At 39.8% G+C, this 21,946-nt stretch overlaps 1 protein-coding gene across 3 annotated transcripts in view; it reads left to right on the top strand.

Moving 5' to 3' along the window:
• The first annotated feature begins 4,405 nt into the window (after nucleotides 1-4,405).
• LOC150090801 (major facilitator superfamily domain-containing protein 6-like) overlaps nucleotides 4,406-21,946 on the top strand; it is a 63,889-nt gene continuing 46,348 nt past the window's right edge. The window contains exon 1 of one of the 3 annotated variants that reach the window (XM_090372897.1): nucleotides 4,406-4,515. The gene's annotated coding sequence lies outside the window, so the exon portion shown is untranslated. Of the gene's footprint in view, nucleotides 4,532-21,946 lie in introns of all 3 variants that reach the window. The other 2 variants (XM_090372923.1, XM_090372888.1) reach the window with 2 other exon arrangements.

Below are 21,946 nucleotides of genomic sequence, written 5' to 3'. Positions count from 1 at the left end.
GAGAGGGATTTGAACTGAGGTTTAGGTGCCACCGTACATAAGACATAACACAATAGAGAGGGTTCCAATCATTTTCCTTGAAGGTTTTTCGAAGAAGACGTGTACTTCTGCAGTTGGAGCGGAACAGAACGATTAGGCAGAAAAAAATGGCTGACATAGGTCTGATACGTTAAGAACTACGTTGGAGATCAATGGCGGAATATGAGTAAGTTGGCTTCTAGCTATGGGAACGGAAGTCTTAATTGATTAAGGTAGGCATAGGTGGTGCGATACCGTTCTGATTAACGGTGGATTGCTTACCCTTAAATAACATTATTCCTGACGTCTGAAGGAAGGAGTAAAGCTATTCTATAAGCATCTCCTTCTGCTGTTCAGTTCTTGACTGCCAAAATGTGTGGGTAGACTGCAGTTCTTACCTTTGTTGAGAATGAGCCGGATGGACTTCGGGCATTGTTCCATACTTTTGAATAGCTGTTGCGCATTTTCTGTATAATAGTGTAAATTGTAATAAATATTGTATGTGCAGTATTGTAATTTAAGGCGGGATGCCAGAATTTGGCAGAGAACGCCTAATACAATAAAAAAAAATAATAATAATAAATAAAAGTAGATTCTACAGATGGTTTAAGGTCACTCACTAGCGTCATTCCTCTCGCATAAATTGTGTTGCTTAGACTAAAAGTTTATTGAAGAGAAGGGGTGGAATCATAGCATGAATGCGTCGCAGAATAGCTAGTGAATGACCTTGACCTGCCAATCGAAATTCTTTCGACTATAACAGGGGTGGCCAACTAGTCGATCGCGGATTTAATTTCTGTCGATCACGACGAATTTTAAATACACAGTCATCCCTCGATTTGTGCAATGAAATTTTTGAGATGGTAGATCGCGGCACATTTTGAAGGAAAAAAGGATATCGCATCACAATGGCGCTCCGTAGCCAGGTGGGTAGGAGAAGATTTGCGTAGCACACGCTTCTTGATTAGACCGGGGTTCGAGCCCGTGATCACCAAATACGGAGGATGCGGGAAGGTCAGGGAATGACCACCGCATATAAAAAAAAAAAAAATATCTCTGGAGCAATATGGCCTTAGTTGATAATGTTCTTAAAAACCAAATAACAACAATCGCATCACAAGTTAAGTTGGCCACTCCTGGACTATAACATACATTTGGTTCGGCTTTCATCTGGCTGCATAAGCCTAAACGCAGTGCGAGCTGTATCGCGCCTATTGGATGCATGACAATTCGTCGTGCGAAAATTCAGTGCATGAAAATTCGGTGTACGAGATAGTGTTCAGTGTTATAACAATTTGATGAAAGACAGTTTGGTGGCTACGACCGATTTGAAGATTACGACAGTTCGGTGTATATCAGATAGAGACCAGAAATTAAGAAAATCAATGAAGTAAAAGGTTTGGGAAACTAAGAGAAATTTTGGTCAATTAGGAGGAATGCAGAAATTTAGAAAGTACAGTAATAGGAAAAAAAAATATATTTTTTAATAAATTTATTTTGTGTAAAAGTATTCAAGCCGATTCTACATATGGGCAGGTTGGAAAGTGGTATGCACTTATGTATAACAGCATATATCCCCGAAAATAATAGGCTCAACCAATCCGTGCTGCTGTTCCAGGACCGTGCAATGGTATCACCGGGTTGCATGGTTAGTGTTGCGGTGTCCCCTTCTTTGTTATAACCATGTTATACCAATTTAAGAAACGGTTTGGGACCTCTTCTATGTCATGGCCCGGGTGAATCGCATCGAATCCCTTCATGACGGGAGGAATTATGATGGGTGGGCGCATGGCTACCTTACTTTGCTGGAGTTTGTAATAAAAAAAACAATCAATCGACAATACAATGTGTGCAATTTACAGCCATTATAAACAGTCTTCTCGCAGCCTTAGTTGTTTGGTACGAGTACAAAAATAAACACACTTTTAACTACCCTCGTCCATGCTAACTATGTCTTCTATCTTATCAATCAGGGGGATCGAAAGCCACCACGGACCCTAGCAAAAACGCCTCACTGAGCCAGATTGCCTTTACCTGTAAAGGATCTGGACTCCAATTCTGAGCCCCCCTCCACAATATCCAGGGAATCTCGCTTGCTCCCTTACCCCCGTTCAATGCTCCTGACCTTAACCCATCCACAGAACTGCTGCTAATTTTAACTGCTTTCAATGAAAGAAGTATAATGCGGGTTATTAAAAGGAATGACAGAAGTCTTTCATTAAACAGCCAGCATCCCGTAGTGATCTCCACTTTTGGTCTCTATAACAACATATCTCCATATGAATTTCCTAAAATACAACCTACAGAAGTGAAAGTAAAGTAAACGAAAGGAAAGTTGTTTCCCAATCTTTTAACCTGTCCATGCTACTTTTCTGTAGGATCTGCCTTTAAAAATTGGAATGTATATTAAAAAGGAAATGGATAGTCTGCTCTATATGAAACGTACCGGGATCCGTAAATTAACCATTTACAGCACAGCACAGCATGTTAAAAGTTTGCATTGTCATACGCCGAAATTTTTGCATGCAATTTACGAAATTGTCATACTCGTCAAATTGTCGTAGCCACCAACTAACCGTCTTTCACATCATTGCCACATAGATCGAACTATCACCAAATACTAATCAGTTGCTGCTGGTGATGTCAAGTAATGACATCATTTTCTTCTCCCAGATTGAAAGTATATGCGCTTTCATTGGAATTTCAATCCCTAATCTGTATTTATTTGGGTATCCTTCTACTTCTGACCTTCACATCCATTTTCTTATTAAATTTATCAGTACCTCTGTGTGTCTAGATTTATCCTTTTCATGCCTATTTCATATTCTGCTTTAAATTTTTGGGGATTCGTTTAATTTCAAGCCTCTTACCCGCATTGTTCCAATCCAAAATGTGATTTGCTTCGCAGATACGATGTGCTAATCTCAAAACTTTTATCTTCTGTTAAACTGTACGTTTTTTTTAAAAAATCTTAACACAAGACGTGCGAGAAGCTTGAATTACAATTTTAACTTCTCCTCCCCGGCATATAAGTATTTCTAAAAACCCTAAGAGAGAGTGAATAAGAACATGTAATATTTCAGATTTATAGAAGAAATAATGGATTAAAAAAAGATTTATTAGCATTAGTTACCAGTAGCGTCAGATAAATAAAATTATTTAATGGCATAGGGATAGAAGTAGAACCAATAGGGAGGAAAAATAAAGATTTATTACCATAGGTAATTCATTTAATTTAAATTAGGTGAACAGATCAGAATTAGGAAAAGAGAACGATATCTCAAAAAAAAAAAAAAAAAAAAAAAAAATTGGCTCTAAATTCAAAGGGGGGGAGGGAGGTGAAGGTTGTAGCAAGGAAGCTAAACGTATTGTGTAAGATAAATTGTTCCTTTGAGATCTACCAGACAATAAGATAAAGTTGGATGAACAGAAAATAACCAAATTTTTGCAAAACATATCTACGAGACACGTTGCAAATGTTTAGAAATAATACTTAGCTACCCAAGAATTACTTTTGGAGTAAGCGAGATTCAGTTCGACACGCGTTCAACAGGGACTCCTCAAGCAACACTATTAATGATTACGAGAAGTTTCACAGATTCATCCTCCATTAAAGTGAATTTCAGTATCACCTCATTTTCTTTTTTTTGACGTTTCAGAGCAGATCTCAAAGCAAAAACCAACACTACGTTAAAGTTCACGTTCTTTGTGTATTCGCAAGTAGTGGCGTGTGCATGGAAATAACGTACACTGTGATTTGGATCTAATGTACAACATATCGTTTATTAAAGAATATACCCATGTTAAGTTTTGTTTTAATTAATTTCGCTTATTTTGTGTCTCACTCCGCTTTATTTGAATGCTCTTCATCAGTACAGTTTGAATTGAAATGCTAAACCAACATTGATTTCATCTCACTCACTAATACTGAATGAAGATTCTAAGAATAAAACAGTGCATTCATGAAAGAGTGGCCTTGACTTTTTACCTGAAACTGATTATAATTCGCTTCCTCTCTACCTGGTTGAAGAGCGGATTTCCTTCAGTTTTTTTTTTTTCTTATTATTAACGGGCTGTGGGATGATTCCAAAAGAGAAAAAAATAAATAAATTGCATAACGGAAGAAAAATATTTAATTTGTAAAAATAAAATTATTTGAATGAAGCAGCCTGGTGTAAACGTCCTACTACATGCTGCTACTACTATCGAACAAACATTGAATGACATTAGTTGTAATACAAAATAGAAGTTCAATTTTTTGCTATTGGAAGTTGCGCATTCTGTTAACGCGCAAACTCTAACAAAAAAAAAAAAAAAAAAAAAAACTAACTCCGCGAATTGGTAAGGTGACTGTTAGCTGTAACCAGTTGTCAATTTCCCTTTCGGACACGTGACTTCGAGATGGACGCGTATGTCTCGTGCTTGATACATCCTGCTGTTTCATTAGTGTTTAGGCTACAATAGCACGATTTCCACACAGCCTTGAAGAACCTTCAGGTAAGAGAGTTCACAGGTACGTTTGTTAAACGAGGAAATATTTTCAAAGCGCTGTTAATGTTTACATTCGAAAATATTTAAATGCTGAAAATAATCCAAAATAAAATTTTTAGTTTGTGAATGACTTTGTTGATATAAACTGTTCAGTGTTAGTGTTGGATTACTTTGACCAGTTTATCACGAATTTGATTGATTGATATTTAGTAAATTACAGTAGAATCTCGGTTATCCGAAACAGTTGGGGCTGAGGGTATTTCAAATAGTAGACTTTTTCCGATAATTGATTGATTTTCGATACACTATCTACAGCAGCGTTTCCCAAACTTTAGTCACAGAACATTTTTCATCTTACCATATATTTACGGAACACTTACGAAACAAGTTTAGAGGGAGCCAAAGAACTGCTTGCTAATATTTTATTACATACTACGTACTGTGCATCGGTAGCATCTTTATTTCCAATACATGTAAAGCCGAAATTCAAATAACTGTCGTCATACTTTCGTTTTGGTCTTTTATTAATTGGTTCCTGTTTTTTCACTTCGGAATTTTGGGGAACAAAACGCTGCGATTGTTCATCCTCACTTTGAAGTGTAACAATATTGTGTTCGTTGTCATCGACCACAGTTGCAATACTAGAAGTACTTGCTTCTCGTTTTAAAGTTCCTTTTTCAACCATCCATGGTCGTTTATTTTAATAATAATATTTCGAAATACTGATAATTATCAAAAAAAAAAAAAAAATTATATACAAGGAAGTGAGTTTAGTTATGATATCGGTTCGCTTCCCCCTCCTTCAACCCCTTGTACTCCAGGCTAAATCGCATAAGAATAGCATATTAGATCACTTTTTCGTAGATGTCATTACCTCTGCGCAAAAGACCACCAAAATAAAGTGTTCCGCGGTCTATTTGATTATTAGTCTATATTAATAACCGAAAAAAAAGTAATGCTAAAAATTATAATGATACAAAAGTGGTGTAGGCTACAAATATGCAAAATTTATTTATTTTTGTAATTATTAATTACGATTTTTCGCGGAACACTTGTTCACATCTCACGGAACATAGTGTTCCGCGGAACACAGTTTGGGAAACTGATCTACAGTATAGAAGAGAAGTAGAAAAAAAGTTGCAGTGACTTGCATTTATGATTTACACAAATAAATACTTATACAGCAATTAAAATAATAGCCATTGTTTTGGTGCTTGAAAGATGTCTTTTTTTTTAAACACTACAAGACTCTTCAAAACTTAATTAGTTCTCATTCAATTCTTATTATTCCACCCATCTAATAGCGATCTGAAGGACGTTAAACGAATTACGAGCTCTCTTAAGTTTACATGGTGTTTATTCGTTACAATCAGTTTAGATTAGCCCAATTCTTATTCGGATTAGCACAATTAATGGTCAAACTAAGACTATCAAAAAAGTGAGAACCTGGATGGTTATGAAAGGCGAACTGTTTCATTCATAATGTTTTACATAAGTGAGATCATGAGTGATATATTCGTATGATAGTTTGTTTCTTATACATAAATGTTAAACGTTGAGTGAAATTAAGGAGAAAAATTGTGATAACTGGAATTCTACTGTAGTTAGTTGCTTAATAGTTTACTACTTGAATAATTTAGGTAAATTTACAACGAGTCTAGCGAAGTTAACGCATAACACGTTTTGGTAGTTGGGACGAAAAATAATTCATAACTCAAACGTTTTGTTACTGTCATTATGTTAATTAATATAGTTCGCTATTTATATAAAATAAACCACTTATTGGATATCTGTTATTTTCTGAAAAGGTTAACAAGAAATTGGCAACATAACTAAGTTTTTAATAAAATATCTGACTTTCTTGTCAGACATCCTTTTGCGGTTTGCTCAGCTTTTGTTCCCTTCGATTTTAGGCAGATTTATTGTAATAAGAATTCGAAAGACTGGCCTATCATTTATTTCTTGGATGAATTCGGACACAATTTAGATCTCGGCCATGATAGCTTCCAAATTGTTTCATTGTTAAAGTGCAGTTTCAGAACCGGATGCAACAATAAGGAGGCGGTTTCACTGTTCCCATTTTACTTTTTCCAAATCACTATGCGAATGAATCTTTCGTTGTTTGTGCACATTGTAGGAAGAAAAGTGATTAACGGAATCGCTTCAGACTGCAAATAGGATGTTCAACCACTTTTTCTTAGTACCCAATTTTTGCTGACGAATTGGATTTGCTGGGAGGCATTTGTCTCCACGTGCAGCCGCGTGGGCACAAATGCCTTTCAGCCAAATATACGTCTGCATAATATAACCCGTATAAACAATGAGTCTTCAAAAATATGATGGTGGGTGACGATTACTCATTATGACTCATTTTCTAATTATTGTAGGTAAATAAGAAAAATTGTAATGAACTGCAAACCTTATTAAGAAATAACGGATAAACTGTTATTGAGTCAATTTAATGAGATCACAAGATCCCATTAAGGTGGAATATCATGCCTAAGTCAGATTGACCTTTGTCACATCTTTTATCCGCTGATTGATTCACCTATAAATGAGAGAGGATGTAAATTGCGGTATATTCACACCTAAAAAAGATTCCGAATAAACCTTGTTGTTGGAAGGAAACTATGCGGGATAAAGTAAGAGATTACAACTAGAAGAGAATGGAATATTTCTTACTTCAACCTATGATGAAACCACCATACCGCCAAGTCCACCATCGCAGGATGGGGTGGGGGGGACAACCATTGGTTTGGTATTTCACGGGGGAAGGAGAGCACAATTTAAGTTTCACATTCGTCAGATGCAACAATGCTTTGTTATTTTTAATGTTATAAGGACCGGCTAGTTGTTTTTTTCTTAATTCTGACAAAATTTACTGATAAAAAATTTGAGTCGTAAGATACGCGAATATTTTGCAGCTGGTCTGTCGATTTTCGAAGCTGGCTGGCTTATTTTTGTATGCACTTCTTTTCAAAGATTGCAGGAAAGTTAAGGTATAAATTTTTAAAAATAATTAAGTTGTTGGCAAAATAATCGATACAAGTCAGTGAATTTTGGCACAGAAATGCATTGTGTTAAATCACAACAGCGTAAACTTATGGGTAATGCATGCCATTTCTGAAACATGGAAATTATCGTATGCCTCTCTTAAAAATGAGCGAACAGCGGAAGAAGCTGCAGACTTTAATTTTGAATAGCTCTGACATCCAGATAAATTTTCCAACGTTAGTGAATATTCAAGGAAGATCATTGTTTGCATTTGCTGAAGCTCCCCTTTTCAGTTCATAACTCATATCAGGTTCTAGGCACGGAGGAGGAAAGAAGATATACGATTAGAAATTTTGTTCCCCGGACCATCGCATTTATGCTGTTGTAGGATTTCAGGCGCGTCAGCAGCTTAGACCATATTGCATCGTATATAATATGAATGTCTATAAATTGCGTGTGTTCGGTTTGCTGGACGTAAAAACGAATTCAGATTAACGAAGGATGATTGCAGGATAGATATGCAGAGGTTTGCCTTTAGCCAGCGGGTTGCTTATTGGAACAAACTTCCATCCGTTGTTTTTAAGTGGGCAGTTTGAATAAATTCAAGAAAGAACTAGACAAATTATTAGTGGGGATGAGAAGGTTTTTTTTTTCTTTTCTTTTCTTTTTTTATTCCCTTGGCTCATGCTTTATAAGCTTGCTTTCTTGCATCATATGCCACTACTAATACTACAGTCGAGCTGTTTATAGCGACCCTATTTTTAACGTCCTTTGGGGTTGGTCCCGGCCAATTTCTCATTAATCTAATGCTATTTTATGAACACTCGATATAACGACTGTTTTCTCATTCCTCTGGGGGTCGTTATGTAGAGCTTAGACTGTACTACTACTACTAAAAACATAACTCAGCAACGTTGTGAAAAGATACACAAATATTCCTCTCGTCACTGACGGGATTCGAACTCCGGTCTTTTTCATCCTATGTGGGGAGGACGGTGATTATTACCAACTGTAAAGACCAGATTAGTGACCCCATAGAGGAATTGAGGTAGGACATAGATGGCAGAATATTTCTGTCGGATTATGAATGAGATTCAGCGAAGCCGTCCGAAGGGAAAGTAGTCCGCTGGTGCTGATTAGGAAGGGTGGATGGTTTCGTCAGAAATGTCTTCACAACAAGTCCATAATGGGCCTAGGCATTATCGTACAACAGAAACCAGCTGTCTTTCTCTCTAAATTGCGGCCTCACCGGCAATTTAAAGAGAAATTGCGGGTGAGGAAAAATGCGCTTCAATAGTATATGAAGCATCTGTACGTAGGACGCAGCATCGACTCTCTTCCTTCAGGTACAAATTCCTTGTGAATCATACCCTGTTTGTCGAAAAACATTATCAGCATCGTCTTGATCCTGGGCTTCTGTAAAAAAAACTTTTTTGGGCCTTGATGATGATTTTGAAGTTCACTGAATGCTCTGACGCTTTCTCTGAAACACCCAGCACTCATCCCCATTGACAGTACAGTCGAGGAAATTAGAATTGTCTTGACAAGTCTGGTTGAAGTCTTCGCATGATGATACGCTTCGTTGCTTTTGCTCATTAACATGGGTTAACATGACGTAAATTTGCAGTTAAAGTAATTTCATATCGATTAACTTCTCGGTTATACAACTTAATCTCATTAGTTGTAGATTCATTGCTGGGGTTTGCTTTTGAAGAGCATTCCAAGAACTCTTCACAATTTCCCGCACGTAATTGCCAAATAGGCCGCCGTAGCCTAGTGGTCAGGCGCGCGGGTGCATAAGTACACGTGACTTGAATGACCGGGGTTCAAGCCCTTGACTACTGAATGCGGTGCTGTTCCTTGTATTCTGTCTACCTTGTTAACTCCTCTGACCGTTTGGTGGTCCCGGAGTATAAACAGAAAATTTATTTTATTTATTGTTAAAGCCTATTTAACTATGTATTTTAAACACGCATGCGTAATTCAACATTTCCCCAGTTATCCTACATTTAATCTCGCCCCAGTTCAAAGAATTTATCGAATACGGAAAAATTTTTCCCGGGGAGAGGTTAGTTTAGGTCAATTTAAAAGTAATTCCTAGAACGATAGCAAAACTTCAGTAATGAAAAGTACCTGCGGTTCTTTTCCATGAAGGGGATTAAAAAAAAAAAAAAAAAAAAAAAAGAAACACGACGTGAACAGGTCCTTTTCCTCACCTTTGTCTTTTAGTACTACATCTTCACAAAGAATCTATTCTTAGAATTATAATAATGAAAGAATCCTTGTCAAAGGAACAATCCGCTCCACTTAGCTGTTATGCTGAGCAGAATTAGTGTAACATCTCATCTCAACATACTGTATCAAGGTTAAAATCCTTTTAACTTTTAATTCTAATAGATTATAAAATGGAAATATGCGGAAAAGAATAGAAATATTGCAGCATAGTCAATTTTGAGTTCCTTGACAAATACGCAGTAATCTGTAATTTAAAAAAATATATAATAATAAAATAAATAATATTAGAAATTTGCCTACTACGACTGTTGATTGAAGAAATGACATTTAGCTTTCAGGGGGTTATCCAGTGGCGACTAGCTTTTTTTTTTTTCCTAGGGGCCAAAAGAAATAAAATTATATAGGTTGTGGGTTGCAAAAACAGTTCCTTACCGCTAATTACGCATTTCAAAATGGAATTTATATTTTTAAATTTTATTATTTATTAATTATTTGTTTAATTATTTTATTATTTATTTGTATTTTATTTATTATTTAATTTATTAATTATTTTATTATATTTAATAATTAAATAAGATAATCCAACGACTAATAACATTCTTGTTATCTGGTTATTACAGTATTGTTAAGCACTGGCGAAAAATACATCAATCATAAGAAGTCAATTTAGAAAATCGAATATCACCAGAAACGGATACTTTTAAAAATCATTGCGTGACTGTAATTTGTGATACGTTAGTTTTAACCTACTGGGACAATGAATAACACTTAAGCTAGGTTCAAGACGCGCTGCATTCCAGCGGATTTATTGTCCCAAGCAACCAAAAAAACTATACATCGATGAGCCAAAACATTATGACCATCTACCTAATATGATGTTGGTCTTCCACGTGCAGCCAAAACAGCTCGTACTCGGAAAGGTATGGACGCTACAAGATTTCTAAATGTGTCTTGTGGTATCTGGTACCAACACGTAACCAGCAGATCCTTTAACTCCTGTAAGGTCCGTGGTTGAGACTCCGCAGATCGGATTTGCTGTTCCAACACAAACCATAGATGCTCGATGGAATTGATGTTTAGGGAATTTGGAGGCCATGCCAATACCTGGAAGTCTTTCTCATGTTCCGCAAACCAGTCTCGAACAATCCGGGTGGTGTGGCATGACGCATTATCCTGCTGAAAGACGGCACCAGCAGAGGGGAAGACCGTTGGCATGAAAGGGTGTACCTGGTCAGCAATGATGTTTAAGTAAAGTGTTTTCAGTATGTAACGGCCCCAGGGGGTTCCCCCATCTCTGCGTTGCTTTCATTGTGGGTGTGCCAGTTTACTGGAAAGGCCAGAGATTTAAAAGTGTATGGATATTGAAATGTGTGGTGTCATGTACCGTTGTTGGTGTAAAGTAAAGTGTGTTTGGGGTAAAACGGCACCAGGGGTTTCCCCCCATCTCCGCGTAGTTTACATTGCCAGGTAATACAGTACGCTGTTAAAGGCCAGAGATTTAAAAGTGTGGATAGTGTGGTGTTGTGTACCGTTGTTCTTCTGGCCATTTAGCCGCTGGACCCCTGTTGGGATCCAACGTTGCTCCACTTATGCTCCGTGGAGGCAGGTCAGGAACTAAGTAGACTTAGTTTACTCTGGCAGGTCCTGCCGCTTAGTTTCCTGAGATTTCGGCGGCTAGGACCAAAGAAAAAAAAGAAAGACACTTTGGGTGGCATATTCCAATGGTCATCAAGAAAATAAAATAAAGTGATTTTTATTATTTGCGTTGAAGTGGGGGTATTATCGCTTTAATTTTTTAGGCCGAATGCTGGGCATATGGCGGTTTTGATGTATTAATTTTGATGTGTGGGATTTCGCTAGCGTGAAGATAGAGGGGGGAGGCAGAAGACTGGGGGAAAAGGCAGAAGTATGGAGCCAATACAGAAGGCGGCCCCAGTTCAGTGGGGCATGCCCATGCCCCACTGAACTGGGGCCGTTTCCTCCTGAACTGGGGCCGTTCCCACTGAACTGGGGCCGTTCTCCTGTTTCCTCTCTGGTGGGGCATGCCCATGCCCCACCAGAGAGGAAACAGGGGATGGCGAGAAGGGGGAGACCGTGTGGCCGTCCCCTCCTCCCTGGGAGGTAGGAATTATAGGTGAAGAGGGTTAGAGTGCCCTCTTCAGGTCTCCAATATGGCCTTTGTCTCACGTCTGTTTCTCTTCATTGTCACTCATGGGGCAAGCCGCATCCTTGTGTTCCTCTTTCTTTGGTTCAGCATCCTTCTCTGTGTGATAGCTTATTTTTTTTCTTTTTCTTTTTTTTTTTTTTTTTACTTCCCTATCAGGTGGGTTCTGTTATCTTAAACGGGTGGCGTTCCGTTCCGTTCTCAACTTTTGGTGGCATATTCCAATGGTCATCAATCATTGGTTGATATTCCCGTCCTTAGTTTTTCGTATTCCTTGGTGTCCATATTTGGTTTCATTATTACTGTTGGCCTTGGTGGACGGCTATTTGTAGTTTTCTTCTGGAGAAGACGTCCTGGGCAAAGCGGCTAAAGGCTGCAAATGCTTCTGGTGTGTCCAGGAGACGGTGTTCCTGGGTGTTAGGGATGTATTTAATTCTCGTGATCATTTGACATCTGATGTCTTTGTGTATTTCACACTGATGCATAACGTGATGCCATGTTTCTAGTTCACCGCAGAGACAGTGTGATTCTTTGATTATGCCCAAGGCATTTGATTTGGCCTTGAAAGGCCCGTGGCCGGTGAGTAGGAAAGTAGTGTTTAGGCCTGGGTACAGCCATGCGGGAGCCTTGGGATACAGCTTGGTTACTTGGGGAATAAATTTTTTTTGTTATCGCTCCTTTTTCCACGTCTGTCCATCTTCTCTGCCAAATTTGTACAAGGTGGTCCACTATTTTTTGTTTCTCGTTTTTCCTGTTATTGGTGATGTCAATGGTAAGACAGTTGTAGGTGGCTTGGGTTCCTTTTGCTAGTAGATACACATCTAAATCCAAGGTTAGGACCTGTGGGGCACTCGTACTAACCATGTTACATGCTCTTGTTATTGTTAATAATATGTTGCGTTGGATCGTGTCCAGTGTCCTTTTATTCACTGCTGTTCCTGCTTTCTTCTACCATATGGGAGATCCATATGTTATTATCGGGATGAAGATGGCTTTATAATACAGGGACAGGGTTCTCCTGTTTAGCCCCCAGTCCCTGCGTGTAACTCTGGCAAAGAGCGCTGTGTATTTCTGCAGTTTCTCTTTTAGATAGATTAGGTGCGGTTTAAATGATAAGTTCTGATCGATGATCAGTCCCAGATATTTAATTTGCATTGGCAGTTTGATTGTTTGTGCTGCCAGCTTGATTTGTGGTGGTCTTCTAAGGTTTAACCTCCCTCTCAGTAGTACTGAGTCCGGCTTCGTTGGCGAAATTGTTAAGGTGTGTAGTTTTGCCCAGTCCTGCAAGGTTTCAAGGGCTTCGTTTGTAAGCGTTTCAAGGTTCTGTCTGGAATCCCCTGCGACCGTCAGTACGAGGTCATCTGCGAAGGCCTGGGCCTCCACCTCCCCCAGGTCCATGGTGAGGAACTCGTCAAACACTGTTCCACAAGAGCGGCCCCAGGCCAGATCCCTGAGGGCAGCCCCTGCGGACCGGCCAGGTCAACCTCTTGTAGGGCGTTATTACTTGGACGTTTCTGTCCAAGAGATAAATTTTGATGCTCCTGTACAAATTGCTTGGTGTTCTCGCTGCCCTGAGCCTGCAAAGGACGCTCGGCCACCAGAGGGTGTCGAACGCCCCAGCAAAGTCGACAGCTATGACCAGGAAATATTTCTTGGTACGCTGCATCACTTTGGTGATTAGGCCTTGGATGGCATCTATGGTCGAAGATCCCGATTGAGGAGGGGTGTGTGTGTGTGTATACTGTGTCAGGGTGGTTCCCAGTCAAAAGCCGATCTCCACCTAAATCATTTTAAACAGAAAATCTGTAAAGTGGACCTGATAAATAAAAAGATAGATAAGAAATAAGAAGACAAAAGCACAATTTTGAAGAGGAATGGGAGGGAAAAAAAAAAAAAATTAAGTTCGTAAGCTAAGTCAACTGTATACATAATTTTTGTATAGGAAAGAATAAAAGTATATATAAGAGAGATATGTTTGTGAGTGTAGTGTGTTGTTTATGTCAAGTCACTTTGCCATCAGAAAGCAGCTGGACTTTTCAACTGCAATCTGATGTCCGTCCCTGGCACGAGGAGCCGGACCTGGTACTATATTTAAAAGCTGGAGCGCCGAACCACAATTCAACACTCAACAGAGAAAGTGCAATACTATTGAGTGCCAGCTGTCCAGACTTGGGCCGCCCAAACCCAAGAACTGAACAAAAAAAAAAAAAAAAAAAAAAAAAAACACTGCAGTGGTCCATGCCCAGGAGCCCCAGACCCGACCAAAGGCTTCCAGGTCTGAAGCTCCCAAGCCCAGATCCAATCAATGAAGATTCTGGTTGTAAACAGCCAATTCAATGTCCGTAAGGTTTCTTATTATAGATCTTCTGGAAAACACAGCATTTGCGTACACCTGTAAGGCCTGAAAGTTGTTAACTCCTTGCACCAATGTATGTACATTATCTTCATCAAGATTAGATATCTGTTCTTCCAAAAGACGCCTTTCAACATTATAGTAAGGACAATAAAATAGAATGTGTTGCCAAGTCTCTACCGCTCCACAAGAACACCATGGATCTGGCTCCAACCCCCTAGAATACAATTTATCCCGGAACGACCCGTGCCCTGTTAGCAGAAAACTAGTATACATAGTCGGGCAAAACCACTACGACACTGGTTTAGAAATAGCGAAATCTGCCTCTGGAATAATCTTTCTAGTTATCACTCCCACCTCAGAAGAACTCCATCGGGCTCTCCATATTCCAACCAAACCAGTCCAAATTCGAAGTTTCTCTTCCTTAACGGTAGCCGTCAGATTTAAACACATCCCTAGATATTGGGCAGGGATACCCTTCCTCAACGCGTACAACATTCCTCGGTAAACCACATATAAATCCAGAGGTAACAAGCCAGCTATCACTTGTAGCGCAACCGTAGACACAGTCCGTGGCGCATTCAAATAAGTCAGCATCATTGATCGCTGCAGCGACATTAACTTACGTTGAGTTTTGATCTTAAACACAGCCTCCACCCACACGCCAGCAGCATAAGCCATAACTGGCAGAAAGATCGTTTTGTAATACAAGCTCATAGTTTTTTTGCTAAGTCCCCATTCTCGCCTTGAAATTCTTATAACTGAACAGATAAACTTCCTAATTTTATCGTTAAGGTGTGGAACGTGCAGATGGAAACCCATCCTGTCATCCAGAAATATCCCTAAATACTTGATATTAGACACAAAAGGAATTTGTTTCCCGTTTAACACAACTCTAGGTGGGTGGTTATAATCAAAATGGTTTTTAAACACCATGAATTTGGTTTTAGTAGATGAAATTTTCAATTTGTTCAGAGAGCCCAATTAGAGAGATCCTCCAGGACATCCTGTATTCTGTGCTCCAACACGATTCTAGATCCACCTGGGATCCCCACAATCAAATCGTCCGCATATGCCACTTGTATGCAGTTTATAGCTTGAGCCTTATTTAACCACTGGTCCAGCACGGCATTCCAAAATATTGGACCCAGAACTGATCCCTGTGGACATCCACGACCTACGTATTTACTGTACATTACGTACTTCGCACATACTTTAACCAGTCTGTCCCTAAAGTATGAACGTATAACTCCGTATAAATAACTGTCACAACCAGACCTCCTCAAAACATTCAAAACGCTCTCCCACCACACAGTATCAAAAGCACCTTCAAACTCCACAAACACAACTAAAACATATTTCTCAGGAGAAGACCTCACATAATTAATTAACGTCAATATCGCCTCCTCGGTTGAATGACCCTTCTTAAAGCCAAACTGAAAATCCGACATAGCATGACCAGCAGTCAGGACCTCAACTATTCTAGGAAGCAATAATCTCTCAAACAGCTTACCCAGGTTAGACAGAAGCGGAATTGGCCTGTAAGCTCGAGGACTCTCACGAGGCTTACCCGGCTTGTGTAAAATCTTGAGAAGAGCTACTTTCCACGATCTCGGAAATACACGCTCCAACAAACATTTATTAAACATATTTAACAAGACATCTGGGCAAATCTCGAAAAACTTCAATAGTATTTTGTTTTCTAGCAAATCCAAACCTGTACATTTTTTAGTGTTCAACCTCGCAATAGCTATACCGAGCTCCAACCTCGAAAACAAACCTATCTCCGACGAACCATCATTTTCCAAATTATTCCGACGTATTCTAGCCTGATCATCTGTATCCAACTCTGGCTCATCTTCAGGAAAAAGCTCCCCAACTATCCGCTGAACAGTACTACTATACCAATCATCAGTCTCTTCCCCGTGAGTCACCACGGTATTGTAGATTTCACCATGTACTAACTTATCCCGTGATAATCTGTAAATCAGACCCCAAGGGTACGAATTACCCACCTCCTTTACCAATTTCTGCCAGCATTCCATCTTGGCGCGAGCAATTTCTCTATGATACTGTCGTCTTAAAGAACGATAACTCTCAGCAAGCAACTCTACATCCCGTCCAGACAAATGCCTGCCTCGCTGCAACATTTTTCTAGCCCTCATCACCCTAGACCTCGAAGCAGACAATTCTACTGACCACCAAGGCACCGGGACCACTTTAGACTGTTTTCTTTTAGCACTATGTAGCATAGCTTGAAATAAATGGTATTCAACATGAGCTGCCAACTCAATCGCATTCAAGTTATTTAAAGATAATACAAAATCATCATTATATACTGATTTTAAATAATTACCAAATTTATCCCATTTAACTCTTTCCATAGAAAATCTTCTCAAATTACCAATTCCAAAATCCCTCTGCACAGGGTTAGGAGCAATACAAAAAGTAATAGCGTTATGATCGCTGTTTACCAGATTAGAATGCACGTCCCAATTCAATATTCTCTCAGCATACCCGGAAGAAACAATAGTTGTATCTATATTAGACTGTCCATGACAGGTAGAGAATGTAAAAGGCTTATCAGGCAAATTCTGTACGCTTAAATTATGTGATAGGATCAAATCTTCCAAAAGAGATCCACGAGAATCAACTACACCACTATGCCAAAAATGAGATTTAGCATTCAAATCTGCAGCCAATACCAATCCACCTTCAGCATATCTCGAGCAAATCCTATCTAGACAATACAAACAAACCAGAAAGTCTGCCAGAGGAGAACAATACGCAGAAATCAAACAAAAAGAAAAGTCCCTTAACGCCACAATTGCACATACTATATCTGCAGAACATTCACTAGTAATAACAGTCAACACAATATCCCGATTTAGAACTACAGTTGCTGACTTTGGAGGAGCATCCGAAGTAGCAAGAACTCTGCATGATGACGGATATCCCACAACCTTATATACAAGTCCTCCCACTTCGGCCGTATAATAAGGCTCCTGTATGCACACTAAATCAAAATTACCCTCAAAAGCTGCAACTCGAATTTCGTCAGCTATAGCACGAGACCGCTGTCCATTTATCTGTAAAACTTTTAAACCTTTACGATAATTTAAGATCTCTGTGTTAGATTGCAAATAATTATTACTACTCATTATATGTTCTGTCTGTCATCTCTACAACTCTGATATATTCTGGACATTTACTATCTCGCACTGAGTGATCATATCCTCTACCTCTCCTTTTACAGTTGATACATTTAGGGGGAACTATCCTTGTTGAGACACTCGGCATTAATATGACCACTATTAGCACAGTGGCCACATGTCACTGCGTTATGTGAACAATTCTGCGAAGAGTGACCATAGCCAAGGCAGCGAAAACACTTGCCGACCACAGTAAATTTTCTAAAACGGTGTGATCCAAAGCCCAAAAAGATTCTGTTGTTCTTAAACAAACATTTATAAAGACGTGGGCTGAATCCAATGATCCAGTTTATGACATTAGTTCCAGAGCCCGAACTAAACCGAAAGGAAACTTCTTGATTAACCTCCTTCTGAGTGACATTATAATCCTGAAAGTTTTTGTAATACAAATCCTCCAAAATATCCTGTTTAGAAAAATCCTTGGGAACTCCATAAATTAAGACAGTTGGATTGGAAAATTTTGGTTTCTCAATCGACAAACCTGCATGTTTAAAAGTTAAATTCTCAGTTATCTTACTTACATCTTCTTGGCAAGTTGTCTCCAAAAGTACTGCTTTATTTCGCAAGAGACGAATACTTTTAATTTTCATGTTTTTATATTCTTTTTTAATCTCCTCAGTCACTGTCGATTTTACGCTCTGACTCGAGTCAATCTCAGAACCCTCGGTTGGACGAAAAATAACAATATTATTAGGATCAGACTGAGATTCAGGAGTTCTATGAGCAGGTCCGCGAGTACTCTCACGATCCCCTGCTGTCTTCAACAAAACCTGTTCATCCGCCACAGACAAACCACCTCCAACAGCCTTTGCAAACGTTTTATACCTAGGATTCAAACTCCCAGCCACAGTTTGCGTCTTCACCAAATTGTTAAAAAGATCAACACGAGTCTCAAGCTCCGCAGAGCGAACCTTCAAACGTTCATTGAGGAGGGGTGGAGGAGACAGGGAGGACATCGCCTCCCCCACCTCACCGTGGTGGGAAGAAAGTGGTGAGCACGGCAAGGGAGCCGACTCAGATCGCCAAAATGGCACCGCAGCAGCTGGTCAGCAATTTGTCTCGTCGAAGGTGGTGATGCTTGGCAGGTACTGACACTAATGCCAGCTGTCTTTTAGTGCAACTGCCACATGCGGGATGTAGTCTCTCCATGATCGGTGCCGGAGGTCACGTTATGTCTTATGACGTCAGGTCAACATTTAGGCGATTACTGGGAGTGTCCTGGATGGCTGGCATTTCCAGGTGTCCATGTGATGGTATCTTTGCCAGTTTTCTGGCCCGTGAGTTTCAAGTTCGAAATAAGTTTCGTCTTTGGGTCTGTCTCTTCAGTGTTCTAGTTTCTTTGGGTGTGGTCAGTTCCAGTCGTTGAGTCTTCAATCCGTATGAGCAAAATGCTCTCTAGGTCCGATGAGGAAACGAGGATTACGTTGTGTGCTGTTGCCTTGGTTGCGTCACAGGGAAGGTCCTTCTACCGAAGAGGTCTTGTGCAAAATTGGTTAAAACCTTATAGCTGTGTTCTTCTTCCAGTACACGGTCCTCCTGATTTAGTAGCATGTACTGGGTTTCTGTAATTAGACAGCAGCGTAGGTCATCATATAGATCACAGTGGTGCATCAGATGCTCCCACGTTTCAGTTTGTCCACAGTGGAATAGGGGTATATCGCTTAGCCCAAGTCTGCTAGTTTCTGTCTGATGGCACCATGGCCAGTGAGCAAATAAGTGGTTAATAGTCCTGGTGAGAGCCAGTGCAGATAAATTGGATATACAGAGTATACTTTAGGCACGAATTTTCTGGTGATTGCACCCTTTTGTGAATTTTCCCATCGTGTTTGCCAGGTTTTTTGGAGGTGCAGGGTAATTCTCCGTTTTTTCTGTCATTTGTGAGGTCTACCGTGAAGTTCAGGCAAGTGGCAGTTTGTCCTTTGGAGAGATGGTAAAGGAGTCTGCAACAAACAATTTCCAAGTCCAGAGGGAGGGCGCCCATCAGGACCTGGAGTGCGTGGGTCCTGACTATATTGCATGCTCTGGATATAGTGAGCAGAATGTATCGTTGTGTAGTTTCTAAATTTCTTCTGTTTGTGGCGGTTATTGCGTTTGGATACCAGGCTCCCGATGCATATAGGCAGGAAGACTTTTGTGGTAGAGGGCGAGGGTATTCTTTCTCAGGCCCCTTTATGAGTTATTTTCGCGAAGAGAGAGGAATATCTTCCAACTTTGTCCGGATGTAGTTAATGTGGGGGGTAAAAGATAAGTTCTTGTCCAGGATGACGCCGAGATACTTTAACTCTGTTGTTAATTTAATTGTGATTCCTTGGATTTTTATTTGGGGGGGGGGATCTTCTGATGTCCAGTGTCCCACGAAGTAGTATTGAACTTGTCTTTGTTGGGGACATTGTCAGATTATTTTGGCTGGTCCATTGTTGCAGGGCAGCAAGCGCCTGGTTTGTGGTGTTTTCTAATTGAGCTGTAGAGTCCTCGGTGAGCATCAGGACAAGGTTGTCTGCATAGGCCTGTGTCTTAGCATTCCCAATATCGAGGTTTAAGAAGCTGTCCAGGACCACATTCCACAGAAGTGGGCCTAGGACAGAGCCTTGTGGGCATCCTCTATGTATTGATCTTGAGACTGGGCAGTACGGGGCTGTGACAGTAATGAATCTATTTGACAGGTAGGTAGCAATGCACTTATAAAGATTGGTTGGCAGGTTGGCCTCCCGAGGACGTTTGGCCATCAGAGGGTACCAAACGCCCCGGCAAAATCCACTGTTATGACAAGAAAGTATTTTCTGTTTGTTGTTGTGGCTGCTTTGATGATGTTCTCCAGGGCATCAACAGTTGAGTGTCCTCTCCGGAAACCGTACTGGTTTGGCGATTGGAGTCCTCAGTTGGTGTAGTGATTTTCAACCATGCTCCGCAAGAGGTGTTCCAGGAGCTTGCTTAACACTGTCAATAGTGCTATGGGTCGATAGAACTCCGGGAGGTCCTGTCTCCTTGTTGGTTTTAGGTAGGTGGTATACGTCAGAGTGCCCGGCACATGGATGACTGGACCCAGGATATCCTAGCAGAACGTCGCCCAAAGCATGACAGTGTCGCCACTGGCTTGGTTTCATCCCACGGTGCATCCAGGCGCCATCACTTCCCCAGGTAAACGATGCACACGTATCCCGCTGTCCACATGGTGCAACAGGAAACATGATTCATCAGACCAGACGACCTTCCAATCACTCAAGATCCAGTTTCGATGCTCGGATGCCCATTGTAGGCACTGTCGCTGGTGAACCGTGATTAGCATGGGCACTCGAAGCGGCCTGCGGCTACACAGCCCCATTTTCAGCAAGGTTCGATGTACTGTGTGTTGTGACAGATTACATCTGTCACCAGCCTTCAAATTGCCAGAGAGCTGCACCACAGTCGCCCTTCTGTTGCCAAGAAATCTGACGTAGCCGATTGTTTAGAGGCGAGATTCCAATAGCACACACTCTTGAGTGGACTGTGGTTTAAGCTCGCGTGACTGCTAAATATGATCAATGATTGTATTCATGAATTTTTGTAAACTCCTCTGACTTGGTGATAGCGCAGGAGTATAAACATGAACAGTTTTGCATGCTTTTTTATAGGAGTAATACCTAATTTTGAAATTCTATATTTTATGAAAAACAAATTTAGCAGTAATTTGATTTTAATAAAATTTCATTATTACATGAAATTTTGTCAGTTATATTATTGCGGATGTTCTTCGGTAATGTGCAGTAAATTATAGAGGGATACACGAACAAAGTACATGATTAACTTGCTTGAGTAGGTAGTATGAGTAGTCATTGAGTGCATAATTAACTTACTTGGGTATCATTCAAGATATAGCGAAGTAATGAAAAGGATATACAGTACTGCAATTATTTTTTTAAATGGTAGCTATGGCATATAGATGTCAATGCAAAATTAACTCAAATTTAAGTACATTATTCTGTCACGAAACATATTTCAATGGATCACCCCACTGAACTTCAAGATAGGTCAGGTAGTTTATTCAATGTTTTATTCTACTTGGTGTACTTATCTTTCCAGAGCTTTATATAAAACGTTAACTTCGCTTATCGATGAGTGTAATAGCTGCGCATTCAGAAGTCTATGTAAGACATAAAATCTTACAAATTAAAGATAGAGAAATATATAGAATTTTATTATAACAATTTCGGGATTGCTGTCCCTCAAACTTGAAGATTAATTCTAAGTGAAGTTCCTGGTACAATAATACACATTTAAAATCACAAATACTGCTTAAGATAGTGGGTCTCACGCTAATGGAATTGAATTAAGTGGAGGCTATAATTAATCTAAGAGAAAATATACCATGAAAATAAACATTAGAAAGAGACTTATGATCAGCGCCCACTCCCTAAGAATTGATGGAATGGCTAGGGACGGATTGCTCGAAAGACTATAATAAGGGTACCAGGTGAAAGCGGTTTTTGTTTACTGCACACA

This window comes from Mastigoproctus giganteus, chromosome 1 (genome assembly GCF_048544385.1).
Source record: "Mastigoproctus giganteus isolate SK-2022 chromosome 1, ASM4854438v1, whole genome shotgun sequence".
Classification (NCBI taxonomy): Eukaryota; Metazoa; Arthropoda; class Arachnida; order Uropygi; family Thelyphonidae; genus Mastigoproctus; species Mastigoproctus giganteus.
This window is presented reverse-complemented; position numbering and strand designations above follow the sequence as displayed.